This window comes from Musca domestica, unplaced genomic scaffold (genome assembly GCF_030504385.1).
Source record: "Musca domestica strain aabys unplaced genomic scaffold, Musca_domestica.polishedcontigs.V.1.1 1, whole genome shotgun sequence".
Classification (NCBI taxonomy): Eukaryota; Metazoa; Arthropoda; class Insecta; order Diptera; family Muscidae; genus Musca; species Musca domestica.
Genome location: NW_026712114.1, coordinates 43,319,144 through 43,346,061, shown reverse-complemented (window position 1 = coordinate 43,346,061; position 26,918 = coordinate 43,319,144). Strand labels below are relative to the sequence as shown.

Genomic DNA, 26,918 nt, shown 5'->3' with positions numbered 1-26,918 from the left:
TCCACTGTCGCACTGGAATACCAGTTTAAAAATTTTAAATCTATGTGGCCATGTCAGAATGTAGAGAGCCGCCCGTCGCTCTACAGCGTTCATTAGATGGCTTCCACTTTTTTCTCTCTCTCTCAGATATTGATGATGACAAGGACAGTGAGTAGTGGCAATGGTAGGCGAGGGGGTGGTACTAGGAGGTGTCAGAATGAATGCCATTTGACGAAGAATGTAGTGGCTGTTGGTGATTGTGTAGGTGTGTGTGTGTGTGTGAGGGTGATCATTGGGTTATTTCATGTTATATATATGGATTAGTTTGGTTTCGTTTTTTCTCTCCCCTTTTTCGTTTTTGATTCACAGCGAACGATTAGAGTCGTGATGTGTTTTGTTTTCATACAACATAAGTTTACAATTGGTTTTTAACGATATTTACGCTCCCCAAGCAGACCCCACCCCACATATTACATTGCTTCCTTGTGATGGAAAACGTTAAGAGCAGCTCAAGTGGGGCTGGAATGTGGACCATGGAATCAATGGATGGCCATATAACATCGATATGATAAATTTTGTAGTTATTCGTTCGAACACAGATGCCACTGAATTACGGTGTATGTACGTGCGTTGATGATTGCCTGCATCGGTGGCATTGAATGATTGGAATTGCTAGGAGGTGGGGGTGGGGGCGAGGAGGCTACTACGTTAACTGCGTAACCTGCTTCTGATTGTGTTTACTGTTCGTGTTGAGGAATTTTGTTTTATTCCTTCGCTCAAATACTCCGCATATGTAAGTTTGTGTGTCTGTCTCTGTCTGTCTGTCTGTCTTATCTTGTATTTTGGGCACATAACATCGGATCGTTTCTTTCATTCGGCAGACAGCAACAAAAATTAAAGGAAATTGCAAAAGTTTTACTAACTACTTGTAAACTTAATAATAAAATGTTAAATCCTATCTATGCCAGGGCATTAAAAAGAAGGAGGTTCGAGATATTTTTATCGCAAAATAGACGTGCCCTTAGGTACATCCTTTAGTTTGCTCTTTGTTGTAGAGTTAGAGTTCATATGAGTTAGACGTGTTAGGTGTAAAAGGATTTTAGTGTTGGAAAAAATTATGACTAAATTTTGTAAAGTATTGCCGATATTTGGGAAACATATGAAAATTAATTATATCCTCAATCAGAAATTATTTGATACGGCAAAATTGTACCCCAGTGAAATAATGCTTTTAGACCCTGGGCCTCTTTGGACATAATCCATTTCAGGATTTTTTTACGAAGGGAATATTCGATTTGGGCCAAACTGGACATGTCTTTATGTTTCTATCTTATTAGATCGAGTTCGAAAGTGGTCAATATTGACCCACTCCTCCATGATTTTCTTCATCAGTGAATCTAGAATAAAGCTGGAAAGTATTGATTCACTTTTTCCAATTCTCAAGCGACTTGGTTGAAATCATGATTTAGTTCAAATTTTGCAAATTGTAGTATTTGTTTTGCAATTATGGAAAAATTGATTTCTTCGGGTGGTTTTTTTACAAGCGGGTCAATGTTGATGTGTAGAAGACAGGTAGGGTTAGGACTTTGAAAATTCGAATTATAAATGTACTTTAAGGTACTAAAAGGTACCAAAAATTGGATTCATTGTGTTCGGCTAAAGCATAGAACTCGAAATATGATAATTTGAAATGAAAATTGCCGATGGGGTGTACAAAAGATGTACCAAAGGTTTTTTTTTGTTGGAAACTCGAAATATATATGTACCAAAAGTACTAAAACGCACCCTCCATCATTTGGAACGAATTTGGCAATTTTCAAAAAAAAAAAAAAATAAATAAATAAATAAAATAAAATAAATAAATAAATAAAATCCGTTAAAAATTCTGTTAAAATCTTAAAAATACTGACTGTAACCTGTGGTCTATACAACGACGTGGAGTAATTGTGTTTAACAACGTGTATATGTATATTTTTCCGTAAAGTTTTATTTTTTTCCGTAAAGTTCCATATATATATATTTGCATATTTTTTCCATATATATATATATATATATTTTTTTTTTTTCTTTTTTTGTACAAACGTTCGTCATACCCCGAGTTAGGTTTTTAAAGAAAAAATATTGACCACGCCTACTTTTACGCCAAAATAATGAAGATATCGGTGTGATAATTATTACACGAGATACTGTTGGCTTTCCCTGCAACCCTAAGTATTTATTTAGGGGCTGAGGAAAGCGCCTACTTTTAAATCTATCTCTCTATATGTAAAAGAAAGTTGTGTTAGTTACTACGCTTATAACATAAAGACCGCCGGTCTGATTTTAACGATTCAGACAAATTCGGAATTGCCTCTTGGCAGAAAAGAATAAAATCCAAAAAATCGCTTAAAAATGTGAAATTTGATTTTTAAAATGTACAATAGTAATGTTTTATATTGCATATTTTTTCTATTTTGACATACTATTTTCGAATGTACATTTGTATTTTTTTTTTTTTGGAATTCTAATATGATATGTAGTTTTTTTTGGGTAGTATATAGCGACAACAGATAACACTGTTATTTATAGATTATATGTATTTATTGGGAAATACGAATAATATCATTTCAGAAGAGAATTAGATATGAAAATTCTAAAATCGGAAAAAATCGACGACAACACTGTTCTAATAATAGTAAATTCTACCGACAAACTTCGTAAGGACCTTTTAAAATTTGCCGTAAAGAAAACAGCGAACCAGTTGAAGATTCTTTGTGTCCCTTTGTGGGTGAGGAACCAGAAGGTGTTCGCGGATATATAGCATCTTCACAAGAGATCTGGTGTTAGCAAAAAATTATTGTATGTGTGAAATTTGAAGAGAGTTGGATCCTTATTTTGCTTTCTTTGACTGTTATGTTTTTCAAAATTAGATTATTGCTTCCCTTTCTGTGCAGAAAATATTTTGACCATTTGTGGGGGAGTCACCAGAAGAAGTGGACCGATATACTCCATCTTAACACCAGACCATGGCTAATATAATGATTGGGATGGGTGAAATTTGAAGACAATCGAACTCTTAAATCACACTTTATGAGAGTTGTAATTATTCAAAATTTTGACCATTTGTGGGGGAGGTTCTTGAAGGAGTGAACCGATATTGTCCATTTTTGGACCAGATCTAGCACTGTTGCAAATATTAGTATTTGCAAAGTTGGAGCAAAATCGGATCATCGTTTCTCTTTCTGTGCAAAAAATATATTTTATTTTTGAAAAATTCGACCATTTGTGGGGGAGGTACTTGATGAAGTGGACCGATATTGTCCATTTTCACACCTGACCGAGTACTGACGCAAATATTAGGATTTGCAAAGTTGGAGCAAAATCGGATTATCCCTTCTCTTTCTGTGCAAAGAATAAATTTTTTGCAAATTTCGACCTTTTGTGGGGGAGCTACAAGAAGGAGTGGACCGATTTTGCCCATCTCCGAACTCGATCTAAGTTTGACAAAAATATTACGATGTACCAAGTTTGGACCAAATCGGATACTCCCTTCGAGAGTTATCGTGCGCACCAGCCAGAAAGACAGACAGACGGACGGACGGACGGACATCGCTAGATCGACTCCAAACGTTCTAAACGGAGTTGGTCCAAAGAGACCTAGGGTCTATAACCGTTATTTCGACTAGGCACGTTTTGACCGTATCAAATGATATAAATTAATTCAATGTTAATTTATTTATTTTTTTAAAAATTTGTGATTGCTGCTTACTGCAAGCAATCACGTCTTTATTGGTTAAGGTTCCGGACTACAAAGTAAAGAATGAAATAAAACTACCCTAACTTATACTTTGGATTCATGCACCCAGATGATACTGGACACCTGCTCGTGTTGGCGATGGAATGTTGCTGTCTGCCTGTTGGATGTTGTTGTCAGTGTTTCGGTGGGAACTGCAGTGTCAGCAAAATGACACGCTTATACTTTGGTTGATGAATTCTTTGGGTTGCTAATGTTGAATTTGAATATGTCTGGTGTTAACTCCTCCCCTCTTAAATACAATCGTCCCGATTGTTCAAAATGAATGAATATTGTAAATGCTGGATGTTTTAGTTTCTTTCGAAGTTGTAGGTAAATTTACTTCCGCAATCTCTATTTCATCTCCTGGGGCATCTTCGATTTTCAGATTATTATTTTCGGAGTTTTTTGCATATTTTCTTCTCAGTGATATTATTGTTATAGTTGTAAGGATTATTGCAGAAACACAACCAATGCCGACTGCTAAGGTACCTTTGGTTTCCATAGATCGTATTCGTTCGATGTTCTTTACGTTCAACTGTTTAAGCAGCTCCAATGATATTACTTCTTCTAATTTGTCTTTTGGACCTTTTGGTTGCAAAAAGGCGGGAAGAGGTTTATTGGCACTTATTCCTCTTGAACTGTAACTGTGGCCATCGATTCTTATAGTGACGTTGAAATGTTTGATGAGATAAGTCCCGTTTAAAAAAATCTGCTCGTTGTCTACACTGATAGCGCCTTGATATTGGTTCAGCAAGAGCAAGTCCGATCCGATCTCTTCAATTGTTGGTATGTGTTCGTTGTTTATTTGGGTGCATTTCCCTACTCTACTTTTGAACAAATTAGTTATACAATTATCATTTCTTAATGAAATAAGCTTATCTCTATTACAAATTGTTATGTCGTAATTACTTTTACATTCTGTTTTTATTCCAAATAATTCTTTATTACATTCCAAAATTTTTTCGTATTCAATTTTATCAATTACGTCTCCAGTTTTTATAGGTTTTATGAAATATACTTTACAAACTTCTTCTTGAGTTACAGGGATACTAAGGATGTACAAAATTTCTCGTTTATTTGTAACAATTTTTACGGATCCAAAAGTTAATAGTTCATCTATCGAATAAGTAGGAATATTATATTTTTCAAAAACAGTGTTTATTTGATCGATTTCGATTTTAGAAAGCAGAAATGAATTGACGATATTAGCTTTAGCCCACTGTATTGCAAACTCTACGTTTTGTAACTCTTTTTCAATAAAATTAAGTTTTCTTTCGATTTTGAATACTACTTCATCGTTCCACCCTTCCCTTTTTATCATTTCATTCGTCTTATTAGTTATTTCGGTTATTCTTTCCGAAATTAATTGGTTTATTATCAGCTGTCTATTGTTATTTTCCAAAATATTGCCAATTTTCTGTTCTAGGATCTGAAAATCATGACTATCTGGACTGCCTGCAATCCACTTCCAAGCACTTCCTATGAAGTCTATCGATCTTTTCTCTCTGTGCGGCATCAGACGGTCTAATAGTCCATTGATGTCAATTAATTGTTGCTTCATAAATGGACGGAGAGGATGGTCTAGGTTCACGAATTTGTCCAGAATGTGTTCGGTTTCACGAGTGAGGTTTTCATACTGTTCAAGATCTATTGAATGAATTACTTTAAATGTCCCGTTCTGTTTCCTTGCTATTCCATTATGAATTGAAATGAGTCTTGCGTTCGAGTAGTCGAGGATGCTGAAGTCAGCCAGGGCGTTTCCAGGAAACAATCTGTAGAATTTAGGATTTTATTAATTTCTAATATGGCTTTTGTGAATAACCCTTCCGCTTTCGGTCAAAACGGTGGTATTCCGGTTTTCCTTAACTATTTCCTCTTTGTAACGGTCGCTTAGTTTCGTTCCTAACCTTTTGTTGTTGCTTACATAAATTAATTGTCCGGGAATATAATCATTAACTGGTCGTTTCTTTTTGTTATGATACGTCAAGTCGTTGGCCTGTTTCTGTCTGAGTTTGTCAACAATATTCCGTCTGGTAGTCTCTATGTCTTGTGGAGAAAAGTCAATTGTGCGTCCAAAATACAAATCAACAGGTCTTCTATTCACCGTGGAGTGAATCGAGTGATTGTATTCATTAACAGCCCTCTCCAGTAATTCCTCAAAATTCCTGGATGTTCCATCACTTTTCAAACATCTCATTATCTCAGCGAGGGTAGAATGAAAGCGTTCTATCTGTCCGTTAGCCTCGCTCCTGTAGGATGGGGTCGTAAAAATATTTATTCCTAATTCGTCCTTCATCATGAATAATATCGAACTGGAATTTAGAGACGGTTCGTTGTCCATTACCACATTCTTCGGAACTCCGTAAGAGAATAATAATTCCCTCAGTGGTCTTCTAATAGCCTCAGTAGATCTTCCGTCTAGTATTTTCACTTTAACGTACTTTGAGAATTTGTCAATGGAGGTCAGAACTAATTTCCTATCTGTAGAGAATATATCAATATGAATAGTATGACCTGGGTAATTTGGAATAGGCGTCTCACAAAGGTAAGGTTCATTGGGATGTCTCTCGTATTTGTTTTTCTTACACGTCGTGCACAGTTTTATAATTCGCTTTATTTTTCCCGACATCCCCGGAAAATAATAATTTTCCAAAATCTGTGTTTTGTTCTCTCTGTCGTTCCTATGGGCTCTATTGTGGGTATCAATAATTATTCTTTCCTGGTCATTTTCTGATAATATATCTTCTACTACCTTCTGAGTAAACCTGCATTTGTACTGACTAAATGGAGTGGATAAATGTTCTGAATTTTTCCCATTATTTGTTCGGGTGCCTTGATTCCGTTAATTACAGACGGGTTCAAATACCTCTTCAAGATTGTTTGAAGTTTTCGTTCGTCATAATGTGGTTCAGTAATTGTGTGTCGGTGGATGCTTGGGAAAACAACATTGAACTGGTACGTTGATGTGTCATCCACACTTATGAGAAGCTGGTTCTTGAAAACATTAATGGGTGACTCAACACTGGGTATAAGGGTCTCTGGTGAGCTCTCCGCACTATGCTGTGTGGGAGTCAGTGAATTAATCGGAGTAATAGCATTATTGTCCTTCTGTACCGTTCTAGACAGATATCTGCTACGACATTCTGTCTTCCGGGTTTGTACCGCAATTCGTAATTATATTCCTCCAGCTCCAGACTATTAACATTCTGGGATATTCTCTGTCTAATGGCAATTTTCTTGCCACCTCTTACTTGGAAATAATCTTCGGAAGTATGAATTACTGCCGATAATTCCTTCAAGCTGTCATTCCCCAAAATCCCGTCGGAAGATACCAAACCAGGTAGAAGGAAGAATTTTAGTGGGACGTCATTGACGCCGAACATGTTAAGAAGAGTGTGGTGTGAAACTTCCACATCGCCGCCTACAGATTTTACGCTAAACCTATTGTCATTCAACTTGGGTCTCAGGACCAAAGTTGGTCTTATATAATTTTTACTGCTTCCTGTATCCAATAAAAAGTCTAATGTCTTCCCGTCCCTCGTTTTGACTTGAAAGTATGGCAACGAGGAACAGTTTAATCTAAAAAATTCATATCTATGAAGTTGGCTGGAATGTCATCGGGGTTACGTTCCTGGTAATCGTCCGGTATTATATCCTGTTGTCCGTAATTCCCTGTGTCATTTTCGTCTACTGGCTGATAGTCACTGTTGTCTCGGTAATCGTCGATATTTGGGGATTGGTTCTCAATATCTGAGTATTGATTATCCACGTTTACATGAAAATTACGCTGAATCTTATTCATAGGAGTCTGTACCGAAAACTGGGCAGGTCTTTTAAAATTCTGGTTCTGTTGGGGTCTTACTTGTATTGACCTGTCAATATCCATGGGTTCTGGCTTACTCTGGTTATTGTAAAATTGTGAGGGAAATTGTCTAAATTGATTCTGAGGAAAATTCTGGGTTCCCGTATAAGGACGAGTGATTTGGTGTCCTCCCATCTGATTTCGTTGAAAGAATTGCTGAGGACGATGAGCAAATGGTTGTCCCCCAAACTGAGGACGCTGATTCTGCATATTCAAATTGTTCGGAAATGGAAAAGCTGGGGATACTCTAGGCCTATGAGTCGGAATATTTGCCAATTCTGGGTAAAATTTCGAACCAGTTGACATCCTCAATGGTTCCTGTCTATGGCCTCCCTTCTGGGCATAATCTCTCCGAAATGCTATATTGTCTAGCTTCAAACAAAGATGTAGAGCCTCTGGTAGAGATGTAGGACCCTTGACACTGAGCAGCCTAGGAAGGTCGCCGTTCAGGCCTCTTATGAAGGTATCAAGTGCCTTCTCTCGATATGTATTCGTCATGGCTCTGAGACTACCGTCGTCCAATTCCAGGCAGGAAACCTTATCCAAAATTAGAGATAGTGTTTGATATACGTCCTTATAGAACTCTGTGACACCTCTGTGCCCCTGACACAAAACATTCATTTGGTACTCTAGTGTACCTATATCTCGTTTATCCGCGTAGTGCACCATCAGACATTTGCGTATTTTGGCCCAATCCAATGGAGTCCTATAGGATTCTAAAGCAGTATCGGCCTCACCTATAATTTTCGTACGAATTGTATGCAAAATTGCGTAGTATTTCCCGGTACCACGAAGTGATGAGTATAAATCAATCACCCTTTCGACTGATTTCCTCCAAGAGCTGAATTCTCCGGGTTTTCCCGAAAATTCCCTCAAGGATTTCACTATATCTGGAACTTTGTCCAGTTCCTCCAGTCTCGAGGAGACTGTTCCTACCGGTATGTCACTACCATCGTCAAACGTTTCGTCTCGTCCGGCCAAAAGGTTTGTAATCATTCGTGTGATTTCATTTCTTTGTCTGTCCGTGAGTGCTGAACTACCTGATGTAAGGGTGTTTGCCCTTGTTTGAGTCTCCATGTTATTTGAAGATGGATTCATCGTAATTCTATTTAATTTTTCGGCAATATCATCCACTGATTCTAACATTTTTTTCTCTTTATCAAAAGGAAAGGTGGAGCTATCAAAGTTACGTTATTTATCAGTATTGGGAACAAAAAAAAAAAATTTCATAGGTAACAAATAACTATAACTATAAAATGTTAGGAACTAAATTTGTTCTTAATTTGAATTCTTAAAGTTATTCTTACAATAGCAGCATCATTAGAGTCTGGAGTAGCATCCTTCTAGTACAGATGAGATGAGATGAGATGATCGTTTTTCTTAGTCCTTTCAAAGTTTTCAAAGTTTTGTTGTGTCCGATTTTTTTCACTTTTATTTATAAATTGTTAAAATATTTAATATTGTTCAAACAATTTTTTTTTATTTTAATTTTTATTTCTGTCTTAACTTTATTTTTATTTATATTCATTCAAACTTATTTAAATTGCTTTATTTTTTATCTCTTTTTTTTATAATTTCTCACAATTGTTTCTCTTTTATTTCTCACTTCATTTAATTTACTTTGCATTTAAGTTTTCACAAGTTTTTTTTTTTTTTAAGTTTTCATTTTGTAATTATCATTTTAATTTCCTTTATTTTGATACTTTTCTTTTATTTTTTTTTTAAATTCTCACTTTTTATTTAATTTAATTTACTTTGTTTTTTAATTTTTCAGGAGTTTTTTTTATTTTCTTTAATAGTTTTTCATTTTTCACAATTCTTGTATCAATGTTTTTATTTTACTTTCACTTTTTTTAAATTTTTATTTGTAAACTACCGTAATCTAGTGATCCGCGTCGCGGGCTTTAGGGGCTGTAACATAACGTTACGTCCTTTTCACAATTAAGTTACTGGGGCGCCACCTGAAGGCTTGACTTTTGTCGGAAATCCTTTCTTCGGGTTTCGAGTACCTGTTTAAAAACAGGTCCCTGCTCGGGCGCCAATTAATTCAATGTTAATTTATTTATTTTTTTAAAAATTTGTGATTGCTGCTTACTGCAAGCAATCACGTCTTTATTGGTTAAGGTTCCGGACTACAAAGTAAAGAATGAAATAAAACTACCCTAACTTATACTTTGGATTCATGCACCCAGATGATACTGGACACCTGCTCGTGTTGGCGATGGAATGTTGCTGTCTGCCTGTTGGATGTTGTTGTCAGTGTTTCGGTGGGAACTGCAGTGTCAGCAAAATGACACGCTTATACTTTGGTTGATGAATTCTTTGGGTTGCTAATGTTGAATTTGAATATGTCTGGTGTTAACTTATATACCCTTTGTAACCATATGGCTGAGGGTATAAAAATTGAGCTGAATTTTCACATGGGGCTATTATAGATGTTCATTATCACATAGGTATTTAACACAAAAATTAATTTCTATTTAGTCATGGAGTCATTACTTATAATCAAAATTGTGCCGCTTGCATAAGTGAGATCTGTGATTTATTAGGCTTTTAAAATACGCGTTAAAGACTAAAAGTATGGGCCGGCAACGCGGACCGGGCCAGCTAGTTTTTTTATAAAATCAAACTAATTATTTTTTCGATTGCTGAAAACATTTTCGGGATACACATAATGCCAGATGCCGACATTACTAATTATTTGGTAATGAGAGAAGTACATTTAGTTACTATTTATTTTTCTTAGGAAATTAACAATTATTTTCAGCCCACTGGAAATGCATATGTTAGTTTGTGTATATTACTTTTTAATGGGTTATTTGATTAATATAGCTTCCAAGTTTTACAGGTCTAATTTGTTAAATAGAATCCTTTAAGCTTCTGTGTTCTAATTTATCATATATGGTCCGATCCGCCTAGAGATTTTCATAAAAATTTAATGGTACATCTTATAAACTAATAGTTTTTCATTTTATCGTTTTTCATTGTGTTGTTGATTATTTGATCGTTCTGAAACACCGACGAAAATCCTTTGATAAAATTTTATGATAATATATTATCAATATGTAATCATATCCTTTTCAATACTTGAAGATATGTACATATACATGTCATTCAAAAACCAAATGCCACTAATACAAGGTAATAATATAATCATCATGCAAGCACAAACACATACACTCAAAGAGATACGTAGGTACTTATAAATACACCGAATCGTAGAACTCTCACAAACATGCATATACACCAGGTAATAGATACAACGGAGAGGCAAAGACAACAGCAACAGAAAAAAATCAATGGCAGCTGCAGTAACCACATTGGCAACAACAATAAGACCAACATCACCAACCAAGACGCAAAAACGGTGGCAGCAGCAAGGATGAAGAAGTAGATGTAGAAGAAACTAATAAACAAGCCGAAGACATGACATGAATAATAAAATCTGGTAAAACATCATTAAAATCATCAGAAGCAGCAGCATCATCATCATCATCGTCGTCACTAGCGTCACTATTATAACAATAAAAACAACAACATATAAAAGTTTCGACACACACCCCAATACATATTCACATGTACCATCAGTGTTACGTTGTTACGGAGAAACAGTGTCCAACACCCTGTGGCGTATGATGAACAAATAACCACAAGACGAACAGTAGACGTTGACAATGATGGGCTAGAATAGAATATATTTGTGTATGCGTGAGAGTGTGTGTGTGTGTATGAGGGTATGTTTGCTCAACGAATAAATATGCCATTGGGTATATTTGAAGCAATTAAATCTAAGCTAAATGGTCATTAATTCAAAGATATCCATCCATGAATAAAAATCAAAATTTTATGAAAATGATTTGCATTTGAATGGAGTTTGGTGTTTTTGGTATACCAGAAAAGAAGAATATGAAACTAGCAAATATGAATATGAAACTAGAATATGAAACAGCGACAATTCATTATATTTACAAGGGTGCAAATGCATTTTGGTGAGAATTTTCCACAAAAAAGTTATTCGTGATCGAATTCAACCGTGATTTCTTTATATTTGGCTGGATAACCACATGTGGTTATCGTTAGAGCACTCCATAAATAAATATTTTGTATCTCGTACCATCGCTCGTTACCGTGATACTGGTAGCGTAGCCCGACGTCAAGGAAGTGGACGGAAGAATAGAGCAACATCAGCAGAAAGTAAAGAAGCGACTTGATCGAAACCCGCGTCCCAGTGGCCGAAAAATGGCTCGTGAGCTGAAAATATCGAAATATTCCATTCGGCCAATATTGAAAAATGAGATCGGGGTAAAGCCATTGAAATTCCAAAAAGTGCAAGAACTTACACCGCAACAGAAAGAAAATAGACTCAAAAGAGCTAAAGAGTGGCTTCGCTTGGCCGAAAGTGGTGAACTGCCGAATTTGGTTTCCTCCGATGAGAAAACATTCGTTGTCCAGCAGTTTGTAAACAAATATAAAAAGGTCGGCTAAAAATAACAGAAGATGGTCGCTCTCCGCTCGCATTAATCTCCCGTGGCATCAAAATAAATGCCGAATATTATCGTGAAAATATTCTGGAGGGTGTATTAAAGCTTTGGGCACTCAGCATCATCGCACTCAGTACGCGCCACCCAATTTGGTTGTATATGGTTACAAAATGAGGTTCCTCGCATCATTTCCAGCGCACAATGGCCACCAAAATCTCCGGATATCAATTCGTTGGACTATTGTGCTTGGAGTATTTTAGAAAGCAAGGTTGGCACTAAAAAATACCAAAGTGTCGATAACCTTAAGCAAGCGCTTCGACTAATTCGAACACATCTAAACTTATTCTAAAATGTGATGCTATATCCGACATTTTTTGTTTTCATGCAGTTTTTTTTAACTCTCCCTGTATGTGTGCACATGAGTCGAAGGGGGAGGTTCAATTGAAAATGATAAGGCCACAGTCCGTTAAAATTCGAAGTATGATAATGCTCAGGTGGTGAAATAACTGACTGGCTGACTGACTGAGAATAAACGACCATACGAAACAGCTAAAGCTAAAAAAGTACAGGGTTGCCCGTATTCGACGGACCCATCTGGCAACGCCATAACTTTTGACAGAGATGTCACATCGCTTAATGACATACCGCGCTTGAAGCGTCAGCCCAAGCAGATTTTTACCATGAACCAATACACGCAACGCGAGAGCTCTGAAATTTACAAATGACCTGTATGTCGGTACATCTGATCGAATTCAGTCTAGCAGCAAATTAATCAAATTTGGAGAAAATCGGTTCAGATATAGCTACAGGTCCCATATATATGTTTTATCCGATTTGGGGTTTTAAGTCCCTCACATGCGTAATATGCACTCCAGAATAATGATATTTGTTACCGGACATGTGATACTGCTCGAAAATACCTCTGTAAAATTTTATGGAGATCGGTTCAGATTAGGATATAACTCCCATATATATCCGATATCAGGTTTACTGTGCTCCAAATGGCTAATATCAGCCCAAATGCGCTGAATTTTGGGCTATTACGACTGAGTTCATCCTATAAACCAGTACTTTAAATTTCATGTAAATCGGTTTAGATATAGCTCCCTGATTTGGGCTTTAAAGTCCCTCAAAAGCGTAAAATGCATTCCACAAGAATGATCATTGGTACAAGATATCAGATACAGATCCGAAATAAGTGTATCAAATTTTTTCAAGATCGGTTCAGATTTAGATATATCTCCCATATGTATCCTCAACCGATTTCGGTTTAATTGTGCACCAAATGGCCAATATCAGTCCAAAACTCCTGAATTTTGGTAAATCCAACCAAATTCAGTCTAGAAGCAAGTTCGTAGAAAATCGGTTCAGATATGGCTATAGCTCCCATATATATGTTTCATCCGATGTTTGGTGTTTAAGTCCCTCACATATATATCCTTAGAAAATGTCTAATATCAGCCCAAATGGAGTGAATTTCGGGACGTACGTTTCCTCTTTCTGCAACTCGGCTCCGATATATATTTTTTTAATATAATCCTTCTCCAAGTGATATCATGCACTCTATAGCAAACTATAACTGCTCTAAAGCTAAATGTTGAAATAAATTCTTTTGTTACGGGAGCTCTCCTAAATATGCATAGTGGTGTAGGGTATCATACACTGTCCGACTATTGACTTTTCCTTACTGGCTTTTAGTATGAATTTCCAAAAACACCGCCTCCTTACTCATCAACTTCAACCAAATTGCAGATATTAGTCAACATTGGACGTTTTCATAAGTCATTCTCAGTGTGTATTTTTTATAATAATTTTTCTCCAAGGATTGGTGTTAGCTCGACATCTCTGCTCCTGTGGCGCCTGTACAAGAATGGTCCTCAAGGATGACTGTTTGAAGATCTGTGTACAATTGATAGTCCAAAACGTTGTCAATGTTAGTGACTATCATCTAAGCCCGCTGAATATACATGTGGAGGATTTCGGCATTCAGGAGTGCTGTTCGACTCAGAGAACTAGGTGAATGGCGCAGTCAACCCTTTGGACATTCTGCGATTCTAAGGCGTGTAAGGAATGTGGGAGAGATAGACTTTGCAAGTGACTATATTTCACCACGACTAAGCTTCTATCCACCTGACCTACACATACCTGCTAGAGACGCGTGGGCTCAAAACAATCCACCTTTCCGCGGCATAGCTGTTTATACCGACGGTTCAAAGATGGAGTGTGGTACGGGAGCTGGTGTCTTCTGTGATACTCTTAATGTTCGTGAATCCTACAAGCTTGGAAATGACTGTAGCGTATTTCAGGCGGAAATAATTGCGGTCAAAAAGGCCATTGACCTGCTGGTCACGAGGAGCATTGAAGTCGGTAGTCCGGTGACTATATATGTCGATAGTCAAGCGGCACTGAAGGCCTTGAGTTCCTTTACAATCAAGTCTAGGGCTGTTTTGAACTGCAGGGAAGCCTTGGAAACACTGGGTTATCCATCAAGCTCTGTTGGGTTCCTGGACATTTTAACATCCCAGGTAACGAGACTGCAGCCGAATTGGCCAGACTAGGATCCGAAACAACTACAATTGAAGTAGACAACTCGGTTAAACCATCACTGTGCTATTTCCTACAGGTTATTCACAAACATTACTCTGAGAAAATTTAACAAAAATGGCTGGATGAAATAGGATGCACCATCCCCAAAACCTGATCTAAAACTTGTGGTGGGTATGATCACAGGTAACTGTAAGGTGAGGGCTATGACATCGAAATGGGACAGCGACGGCATTGACTACTGTAGGATCTGTCAAGATGAAGAAGAAATCGAGACAATCGAACACTTGCTCTGCCACTGCCCAGCACTCATTAATGTGAGACACAGGCTAGTGGGAGAACTAGTGTCACATGACTTGTCGTCTTTTTCTAACACTGACCCTGTAGTAATACTTCAACTAGTAATACTTCCTCAGCCGTAGATTACACTATACTACACTACCCTTTATCTTCACCTTTTCTACCAATCACTTTTTCTTCTATCTCTTAACACTCTTTTCTAGGATGAACACAATGGACCTAGAGGTCTCCGAGTGGAGCGGTTGCCATATGGTAACCGCGCGTCCTTTAACCTAACCTAACACTACCTAGTGACTATCAGGGACGTTGCATACTCGTACTCTTTTTTCCCCACTTACATCGCTTCCGATACTTATCTGCCTTGTCTTCATTAGCCAACAACACTTCATAATTCTATCGAATGTCAACTTCACTTGTAATGAATAAATTACTTTTTACATTTTAATGATTTTCTTATTTGCAACGAAAAGCAAAAAATAATTGCCACAGTTGTTTCATTTATTTTTCTTCCTTTTCATTTCAGCTCCAACATTTCAACCGAACAACAAAATAACAAGGATTATACATTTATAATTCGCTTCTGAGGACCTTTCAATTTTTCTCATGGGAAGCTGATAAATTGATGCCGGGTAACAAAAAAACAAAAAGTAATTATAACTGTACGAACGAAATAGAGTTAAGAAAAGCCAAGGAAGAAACGCAAAGAAAAAGAATAAGTGTGGAAATAGTGCTTTCTCTAATCTTCCTCTTTTGGTATACGTTCGCTGTCAGTTTGTTTGTAAGAGTGGAGAAAAAACTGCAGACACTAATCATGTAAAACATTAATAAAACATGGCTAATGTGCAACAAGGGCAACTGCAACAACAACTACAATTTCAACAGCAACAATATCATCATCGTCGTCAACAGCATCAACACTACCAGCATCCGAGGCAACAAGAAAATCAGCGAAACTATCATTGCCAACAGCTCCAACAACACCTACTAAGTAAGTAGCAGTCACAATTTTTTTTCTATTCTTAACTAAGTGAATTTTTGTTGAGAATTTTAAATATTTAATATCTGATAGCAAATGCAACTTTGACAAATGACATGGTACTTAAAAAAGGTATATGAAAGTTATCTGGTAATACTAATTCGTTAACGGCAACTTGGACTGAAAATCCCCCATTATTAATCACTGTAAAACGAATGAAGGTTTATATAGAAAATTAATATAAATTACGATGTTTTTCTATGAAAGGAAGGGTATATTAAGCAAAGACCTAAAATGGTAAAGACTAGACAAAATGCATTTTGAGCAAATGGTTTGTGTCTAAATATAGTAACAGCTTATGACATAAGCATGTTAATATAAAAACAATAATTACAGAAGCGGAAGACAAATAAAAGGGTCAAAAATCCAAAAATATACGTCCCATGCATATCTTGAACCGATTTCGGGTTAATTGTGCACGAAATGGCCCGTATAAGTCTAAATGACCTGTATTTCGGTACAATCCACCGAATTCAGTCTAGTTAATCAAATTTGGAACCAATTTCTAAGTTAATCAAATTTGGAGAAAATTGGTTCAGATATTGCTTTAGCTCCCATATATATTTTTCATCCGGTTTGGGGTTTTAGTCACTCACATTCGTAATATGCATTCGACAACAATGATATATGGCACCAGTTATCTTATAAAGATCGGAAATACCTTTGCCAAATTTTATCAAGAACAGTAAGATTAGGATGTAGCTTTCATATATATCCTTAATCCGATTTCAAGTTCATTGTGAAAAAAATGGCTAATATCAGCCCAAATGTAGTGAATTTCGGGACGTACGTTTCCATTTTCTGCAACCCGGCTCCGATATATATTTTTATACCCTCAGCCATATGGCTACAGAGGGTATATATCATTTGATACGGTCAAAACGTGCCTAGTCGAAATAACGGCTTTAGACCCAAGGTCTCTTTGGACCAAATCCGTTTCAGAACATTTGGAGTCGATCTACCGATGTCCGTCCGTCTGTCTGTCTGCCTGTCTGGCTGGCTGGTGCGCACGATAACTCTCGAAGGGAGTATCTGATTTGACCCAAACTTGGTACATCGCCATATTTTTGTCAAACTTAGATCGAGTTCGGAGATGGGCAATATCGGTCCACTCCTTCTGGTACCTCCCACACAAAATGTCAAAATTTTCAAAGAAAATAATTTGTTGCACAGAAAGAGAAAGGATAATCCGATTTTCTTCGAACTTTGCGAATCCTAATATTTTCATCAGTTCTAAGTCAGGTGCGAAAATGGACAATATCGGTCCACTCCATCAGGGACCTCCCCCACAAAGGGTCAAAATTTTGAATAATTACAACTCTTACAAAATGTGATGTAAGAGTCTGATTGTCTTCAAATTACACACATCGCAATAATTTTATTAGCCCAAGGTCTGGTGCGCAAATGGAATGTATCGGTCCACTCCTTCTGGTATCTCTCCCACAAAAGGTCGATATTTAAAAAAAAAAAATATTTTTTGCACACAAAGAGAAACGATAATCCGATTTTGCTCGAACTTTGCAAATGGTAGTATTTTCATCAGTGCTAGGTAAGGTGCGAAAATGGACAATGTCGGTCTACTCCATCAGGGACCTCCCCCACAAAGGGTCAAAAATTTTAAATAATTACAACTTTTATAAAATATGATGTAAGAGTCCAAACATCTTCAAATTTCACACATTCCAATATTTTTATAAACCCAAAATCTGGTGTTAACATGGAATGTATCGGTTCACTCCTTCTAGTACCTCCCACACAAAGTGTCGAAATTTTGAATACCCATGAAGTTCATAAAACGCCAAATTAAAATCCGATTCCATTTAGACTTGGCACATCTTAATGTTTTCATCAACATAAGATCTGTTATAAAGGTGGTATAGATCGAACTATTTCTTCTGGTACCTCCCCTATACATAGTGTTCAAGATTTTGAAAAACAAAACACACAAATAAAGCTAAATAAGCATCCAACTCTTTTCAAATTTCACACACACAAATATTTTTGCTAACACAAAATCTGTTGTGAAGTTTCTATATATATCTGCGAACCCCTTCTGGTACCTCACCCACAAAGGGTCACAATTTGCAATAATTTTATCTGTCATAACTTTCGAAACAATTTAGCAATTCTTTACTACTTGCTCAAATATTTCTCTCAATAAGAAGCCTGCTATGAATATAAAATTTATCGGAATTTATGATTTCGCATAAAATTTGACATAGATATCTTTTCTTGTAATTTTGCCCCATATTTCGCTCAATATTTTTTATTTATATCAGATGAAGTATAAAAATGGAATATTTCGGTAGACTCTATATGGCACATCACGCACATTTTAACATTTTCTAAAAATTATTACATATCTCACATAAAGTAAGGGGTGAGTCGATATAATCCATACTAGGAACGTTGGAATATTTATATCATATTTTTGAGTCTGATACGTAATGGATAATATTGGCCCATTCCTTCGGAATCGGCTCCATAGAGGGTCAAACGTTTGAATAATTATAAAACTAGTCATATATATTTCGAGTATTTAATCGAACATAGGCTGAGGGTATATATCTGTCGGCAATACCGACTGATACTTTTTAACTTGTTTTAATATAACCCTTCTCCAAGTGATATCATGCACTCTATAGCAAACTATAACTGCTCTAAAGGCAAATGTTGATAGGTGGTATGATCTACTTGAAATAAATTCTTTTGTTACGGGATCTCTACTGAATATGCACAGTGGTGTAGGCTATTATATAGTCGGCCCCGCCCGACTTTTGACTTCTCCTTTTTGTCAGACTTTTAAAGTTTTATTCATTTTTCAACATTTACCTTTTTCGGAAAAAAATAATTACCCTTTAGTAAAACGACTGCAAAATGCAACTACATCCAATTTTTCAGTCCAAAACTATTTCAACGTCTCCATATGTAAACCCCAGAAAGAAACAGTGACCTCAATATCAAATTTTAGAATTTTCAGCTCTATCCCTTCACCCAATTCCGAATTTAATAACGTTTAGTACACAATTCCAAAACAATCGAGTACATCTCTCCATCCTAGACACCAACAGTGATCCAGTAGTTAGTAGTTTTCGAACAATTATAGCACGAATTTGATAAGCCACCATCATATCTGAATCGCAGGTACCAACAATGACCTTAAAATCAAATTTCAGGATTTCAGATGAATACATTTACTTAATACCAATACCAGAGTTAGTACTTTTACTACTTTTCGTACAAATATAGGTCGAATTTCCAAACCCACCTCCAAATCTCAAAAACCGACACCAACAGTGATATATGTACCAAATTTCAGCTCTATTTCTTCTCCCAGTACCAAATATAGTACTTTTTGTATAATTATGGTACATGTTTCGAAAACCACCTACATATCTCAATCCTAGATACCAACAGGGACCTCAATAGTCAATTTCGGGAGTCCAGATCTTTCCCTTCACCCAATACCCAAATTATTATCACTTAGCACTTTTCAAACAATTGTAATATAATACCAATAATAAATGTAGTACAATTTATTACTAATTATACGCATGGGCGATGCCACCTCTATATCTCAATTCCAGATACCAACAAAGACTTCAATATCAAATTTTAAGATTTCAGTTTTACCCCTTCATCCAATTCCCAATTTTGTAATATTTAATACTTTTCGTACGATTGTAGTACACATTTTCGAAACCAATCTCCAAAAAAAAAAAACACTTCGAAAAACCCTTTAGTTTGTCTATCCTACACAACATCAATGGCTCTCACTTTAATTGTTAGATTTCCGGCTTTATTCCTTCCCCAAATACCATACTTAATGCTATTTTGAAGTTTTCGTACTTGTTAGTACGTATTTAAAAATCCCCCGCCCTGTATGAAACAAACCGAACAAAAGTCGATTCTAATGCCAAATTTAGACTTTCAACTTAATCCCTTACCCAAATGCCAAATACCATAGTACCATGAAGTACTTTTTAGTACGTATTTCGAAAAACCCCTCCAAATCTCAAGATTACACACTTACAGAGATCCTTGTTCACGGATAAGTGAACATGTTTTTATAATAAAAGAGAATAGCGGGGCTACCTAGCGGATTTGTTAAACAGGGATCTTCTTAATACAGTCCACATTAAATAAGATAAGAAAGTGTGGTGAGCAGACCTTCGAGTTAGAAATAAATAATGCAGAATTTTGAATTGCTACATGTGTTATGGTGGCGTTAGATTATGGCATGTAATCTTTACTCAGACTGATAAGCAAGTGCAGCATGTTTGCTTGCCACATGTGAGATAGCTATACGTGTTTATGACCTCCCCCTAAGGTTTATGGTAGCATGGTGCATATGCACGGAAAGGACTTTGTGTCTTTTAATTATTGATCCCGGTTTATATTGGTCCTTCGAGCCGGATCGGTAGAGGATAAATGTTGAAGAATTTGCCTTAACATCGAGGAAATTCTGTCAGGCTAAAATTGGTCTTCAAGAGTGGAAAATTACCGAGCTAAAACTACAGCTGGAATTGTTCCCATACAGAGGAAATTTATAAGCCGAATACAAGGATTCTGAGTCAGAAAGAGACTTTAGCAAAGAGGACTGTGGTGGCGGCGCACACCGAGGTCTTCAGACAGAAGGGGTGAGGCATATTCCCAGGAGGACGAATCGGTGAAATGGTCGCCAATGATGAATGTAAAGCAAGAGGCTGCCACTCTTCTCGAAATGATGGGTACAATTATGAAAATAATGAGTACATTAAAGACGGAAGAAGCCATAGAATGCGTATTTGACTTCGCCCAAGAAAAACTTAAGGACGCGGCAAGAGACGTAACATTGTATCCAGGCGTTCATAGGCGGTTGATTGAGCAAGTCGGATGACCCTACACCACAAGGTGGTCAGGGTATTATGTCCTTGTGCATTTGTTTGTAACAGGGAAAAGGAAACGAGATAGACCCACAGTTCCTTTTGATGATCTGCATAGAATCACTTTCTGAGTTGATTTATGCATGTCAGTCCGTCTGTCCGTCCGTCTGTCCATGTATTCTTGTGAACAAAATGCAGGTCGCATTTATTATCCGATTGATATGAAACTTTTTAAACAACATTTGTTTGGCCCAAGGACGAACCCTATTGAAATTGGAGATAATCGGTAAAAATTTAGATATAGTTCCAATATATATCTTCGTCCGATTTGCCTTTTATTGTGTACCAAACGTGTAATATCAGCCCGAATAGTATGGAATTTTGCACATACAACCAAATTAGGCCTGAAAATAAGTATGCCAAATTTGATCGAAATCGGTTCAGATATAGCTATAGCTTCCATATATATTATTCATCCGATTTGTTACTTTTGTTACCCACAACTGTAATATGCACTCCGTAATAACGATACTCAGGGAAATATATCAAATACAGCTCAAAAATATCTTTGCCAAAATTTATCGAGATCGGTTCAGATTTGGATATAGTTCCCATATATATCTTTATCTGATTTCAAATTAATTTTGCACCAAATACAAGTCCGAATTTAAAAGATACAAATGCTTTGGCATATTTAGTCCTTTGAATTTTAAATTATAATTATAATCATAGCGTGTATGATTGAATTCTCCCATAAAAACTTTTAATTATTAAGTGGAGCTCAACTAAATTAGCAAAGTGGTGTAGGGTATCATAAAATCGGCTCCGCCCGACTTTAGGACTTTCTTTACTGGTTTTTCAATATGGATGCAATTTTTAAATTCTCTCATGCCACCACCTTGGGTAATAATTGCAATACATACTACACAAATTATTTATTATTCAATGGAGAAACATTAAAAAGTTTCGAAAGATATCCCCAAAGAGTTAAACACATGCCGGAACCGTGTAGTTGCCCGGAAAGCACACACAACCAGATATCCAGGGACATGCATGGATGGAGATTGCCAAAAAAATGAACTCGAAATGTGATGCAATCAATAATGTATGTCACTATATTCAGGCGGCGGTGGCAGAATGTATTAGCCAGCAAATCAAGCGAACAAACATACATCCAACCAGCCAGCCAGCATGAGTGCAGCCTCTGCAAAACCATGCATCGATGAGTGCACTGCAAGACAGTACAGAATGAAAAGCTTAGGCTTTGCACAGGGAATTGCTATCAACATACCTTCATGCATACCACACATGTTCATAATGTTCATTAGCAATGCTGTAGTGGAAAAAGTTTTTGGCAAATAACCCGTAGATATTTAAACCAAAGTGTATTCTTTGGATATGGAGACGACCACACATAGCTAATGTGAAAATATCGAAAAAGAAGAAGTGCAGGAAGAAACTATGGCAAACAAAAACCCGCCTTGACGAAAAAGAATAATTTGATTATGGTTGATGTTGCTTATTCTTGGTTTTCTTCTTCTTCTAGCCAAATATTGATACTGAAGTTTGGAGAAAATTAGTTTCGTTGATATCTTGTTCTCAAGGATACTTTATTGTGGATGAATTGTTTAAGGTGTGTGAAAAGTTGAAGTTGAAAGTTTTGAAAAATTGCAACAAAATAGTGCAGGATTTTATGTTAACATTTTAAAACGTTGTATCATGCAGGGTTTAAAAATCTGAAAAGAAGGTGAAGAATAATTTAGAATTAATACAAAATGTTGAATCTCCATTTACTTATGAGAACTACATACCCTCTGCATTACCAAAATCTTTCATATAATTACAAATACATACCCTTTGCATTACCAGTAAGCTAAAAAACAATGAATTATATTGAAATCACCAGTAACCAATATTAAAACAAGTAAAAAAAGCTGCAAGTTCGGCCGGGCCGAACCTTGAGTACCCTCCACCATTTGGAACGAATTTGGAAATTTTCAAAAAATAAGATCCTTTAGAAATTCTGTTAAGATCTTAAAAATATCGAACATAGCCGTTATATTGGGGTCTATACGACGTGGACCTACATGGGCATTGTTTGTCATAAGCCATTACAATATTCAAATACGAAACTTGAAAAATATATCCGGTGAATAATGTAGCTAAAATAATCAAAATATCGTATATAGGAAGGTACCGTTATATCGGAGCTGTGCGAAGACCTGGACCAGCGTAGACAATTTTCTGTCACAGGCTGTAGCATCCATTACGATCTTCAAATACGACATCTCACACAATTTCGGTGAGTATTGTATCTAAAATCGTCAAAATGCCGAATATAGGGAGGTATTGATATATGGGGCCTATACGAAGATCCGAACCTGCAAAGACAATTTTCTGTCACAGGCTGTAGTTCCTATAACGAACTCAAAATACGTAATTTGAAATAATTTCGGTGAATAATGACGCTAAAATCATCAAAATGCCGAATATCAGGATGTACCGATATATGGGGCCTATATGAAGACTTGGACTTTGGCATAGACAATTTTTTGTCGCAGGCTGTAGAACCTATTACGAACTTCAAATACGAAATTTCAAACAATTTCGGTGAATATTATACCTAAAATCATAGAAGTCCCGAATATCGGAGGGTACCGTTTAATGGCGGCTATACGATATCATGGACCTATATAGACAATTCTCTTCCATGGAGTCAAGTGCTTAGAAATAACTTCTTGTTTGGATTTTCAGATAATTCCATTGAATAATGTAGCTAAAATCATGAAAAATACCGAATATAGGTGGGTAACATTATGTGGGGGATATACGATATCGTGGACCTATACAGACAATACTCTTCCAGGGGGTAAAGTACTCAGAAGGAACTTCTTGTGTGGATTTCATTTTCAATCAATTTCATTAAAAAAAATATGGCTACAATCATCAAAATACCGAATAACGGGGGTACCGTTATATGGAGGCTATATGATATCGTAGACTTGACCTGCCTGCAGACAAAAGACTGATCTGTGCAAAATTTTAGCTTCCTTTCTTTATTCGTTTTGACTCTAGCGTGATTACAACAGCCAGACAGACCGACCGACATGGCTAAATCGTAAAATTTTACGCCGATCAAGAATATATAAAAATTATTATTTCGATGAGTTACCATTTAGTACTTTTCGTATAATTATAGAACACACTTCCGAAACCCCCTGCAAACTCTCAACCTCAGATACCAACAGTGTCATCTTTATAAAATTTCAGTATTGCAGCTCTATTCCTTTACCCATACGAATTTCGTACCATTTAGTACTTAGTTTTCAATAGATGTTGGACGCTTTCCAAATCTTAATCGCAGACACCATCAGTAATCCTTATATCAAATTTCAGAATTGTATATCCATCTTTTCACCCAATACCATCAGTGATCCAAAATTAGTACCTCTATATCTCAATTCCAGATATCAATAAAGACCTCAATATCAAACTTCAGGATTCCGATTCTATCCAACCAAACTCTCAACCTCAGATGACAAAACTGACGTCTATATCGAATTTCATTACCATCAACAGGGGCCCCAATAACAATTTTCGTTCGCCTAAGTTTGGCCCATTCCCGGCGAAGCACTTGCTTGAGGTGATCGACATTTTGGTATTTTTAAGTGCCAACCTTGCTTTCCAAAATACTCCGGACACAATAGTCCAACGAATTGGTATCTGGAGATTTTGGTGGCCATTGTGAGCTGGAAATGAAGCTAGGAACCTCATTTTGTAACGTTCTTGGGTGGCGCGTGCTGAGTGCGATGATGCTGAGTCCTGATGGAATGTCCAGTGCCTACTGCCAAAATGTTTGCGTGGCCACGGCTTTAATGCACCCTCCACAATATATAATATTCGCCACTTATTCTGATGCCACGGTCAATTAATACGAGCGGAGAGCGACCATCGGCTGTTATGGCGGTCCACACCATCACCATGGCCGGCGCTTGAGTTCTGGTGCCCAACCGAAGGTGCACATTTTCAGCTGACCTCATTGGCAAGTAAACACGATCATTTTGTTTGTTTACAAACTGCTGGACAACGAATGCTTTCTTATCGGAGAAAATCAAATTCGGCAGTTCACCACTTTCGACCAAGCGAAGCAACTCTTTAGCTCTTGTGAGTCTATTTTCTGTCTGTTGCGGTGTAATTCTTGCACTTTTTGGAATTTCAATGGCTTTATCCCGAGCTCATTTTTCAATATTTGCCGAAAGGAATATTGCCATATGTTTAGCTTCTTTACATTTCGAACCATTTCTGCTGAAGGTGCTGTTTTCTTCCGTCCACTTCCTTGACGTCGGGCTACGCTACCAGTATCACGGTAACGAGCGATGGTACGAGACACAAAAGATTTATCCAGCATTTAAATTTGAATAAATCTTTTGTGTCTCGTACCATCGCTCGTTACCGTTATACTGGTAGCGTAGCCCGACGTCAAGAAAGTGGACGGAAGAAAACAGCACCATCAGCAGAAATGGTTCGAAATGTATAGAAGCTGAACATATGGCAACAATCCTTTCGGCAAATGGTGAAAAATGAGCTCGGGGTAAAGGCATTGAAATTCCAAAAAGTGCAAGAACTTACACCGCAACAGAAAGAAAATAGACTCAAAAGAGCTAAAGACTTGCTTCGCTTGGCCGAAAGTGGTTAACTGCCGAATTTGGTTTTCTCCGATAAGAAAACATTCGTTGTCCAGCAGTTTGTAAACAAACAAAATGATAGTGTTTACTTGCCAATGAGTGCTCCAACTATAGCTACTTGTGGTTTTCCAGCCAAATATAAAGAAATCACACTATTACGCTTGAATTCTATCACGAAAAACTTTTTTCTTTTAAATTCTCACCGTCATCCTTCAACCGAAATAAAACTTATGTATATCTCTAAGCGCTATAATCAAAACCCTCACTTAACTAGAAATGAAATATTTAGTTTCTTAAGTAGATGTTATGTACCGTAGAGTAAGAATTCAGCTCTCTACAAAATCGTTGGAGACATTCCTACTTGTCCTAAACTTAAGCAGCGATTAATTTTCTTTGTTATATCGCTCTAGAAGTCATAGCACTTTGACTTAAATAGTTATATATGTCCAATTTATGGGTATCTTCTCATCATCTGTGAACATTTCTTCTCTCCCAATTGCAATAGATTTCAGTTGTGATACTGTCAATTATATCGCCATGGTTTTTTTTTCCACCATTTGTTTCATTAATTTCTCTTTCTTGCTTTCAATTTTCCCCATATTTGATGGCCTCGATTGATAAATTCATTTTTCCTTTTTGACGTTTTGATGATATCGCCGCATAAATGGTGGTGGTGCCTGGTGCATTATGTCGACGATGATGATGATGGTGATGATGTCAGACACATTTGTCGCACAATTCACAATTCCTGGTGCAAGGACGACGGCAGCCAGAATGATGGGCCAGTTAAAAGAAGAAGAAAAAAAAAAAAAAAAAACACAACTGTATGTCGAACATTGTATTCTACAAAAAATTATCCATGGCACAAAATAGCGGCTACTGGAATTCACCTCATGTGCATGTGTGTGTGTGAGTATGTGGCGGAACTACAGCATTCCCTCTTCACCTCCTCCCCTAAAAGGGCAGTTGACATTTCAGGTATTAGTTTTCAGGTCATACACATGTGTGAATACATATGTATGCATGCTTAGCCATGCGTATGTGTGTGTGGACATGAGAGTGTTTGCGAGTGGTGTTTTTTTTTCTGTTTTTGAGAGCAAATCTTTTGTTTGGAGTTGTAAAAGTTGTTGGTTGTACTTCTTTTAAATCTGGTTTTGTTGTTCGTTTTGTTTTTTCTTCTCTATTTCTAAACTAGGTCATGTGGTTGTTTTTAATTAAACTTTAATTAGAGGTTATTACAAAAGATGGTAGAACACACAAACTCGCTTACAGACACTAACATGCACACACACACACACACACACTCAAACAACGGTTTTGCATTAAAATGAATGTAAGCGAACAATGCGATTCGTGGGCATGATTTTTGCTTTACACGAATTGAATGGAGT

The 26,918-nt window shown here is 36.7% G+C and overlaps 1 protein-coding gene across 5 annotated transcripts in view; it reads left to right on the top strand.

The window, feature by feature from the left end:
* Nucleotides 1–26,918, top strand: part of LOC101900370 (cubilin) — a 402,236-nt gene that overhangs the window by 66,667 nt on the left and 308,651 nt on the right. For all 5 annotated transcript variants that reach the window (XR_009342385.1, XR_009342384.1, XM_059123377.1 and 2 more), the window contains exon 2: nucleotides 15,465–15,929. The gene's annotated coding sequence lies outside the window, so the exon portion shown is untranslated. The remainder of the gene's footprint in view (nucleotides 1–15,464; nucleotides 15,930–26,918) is intronic.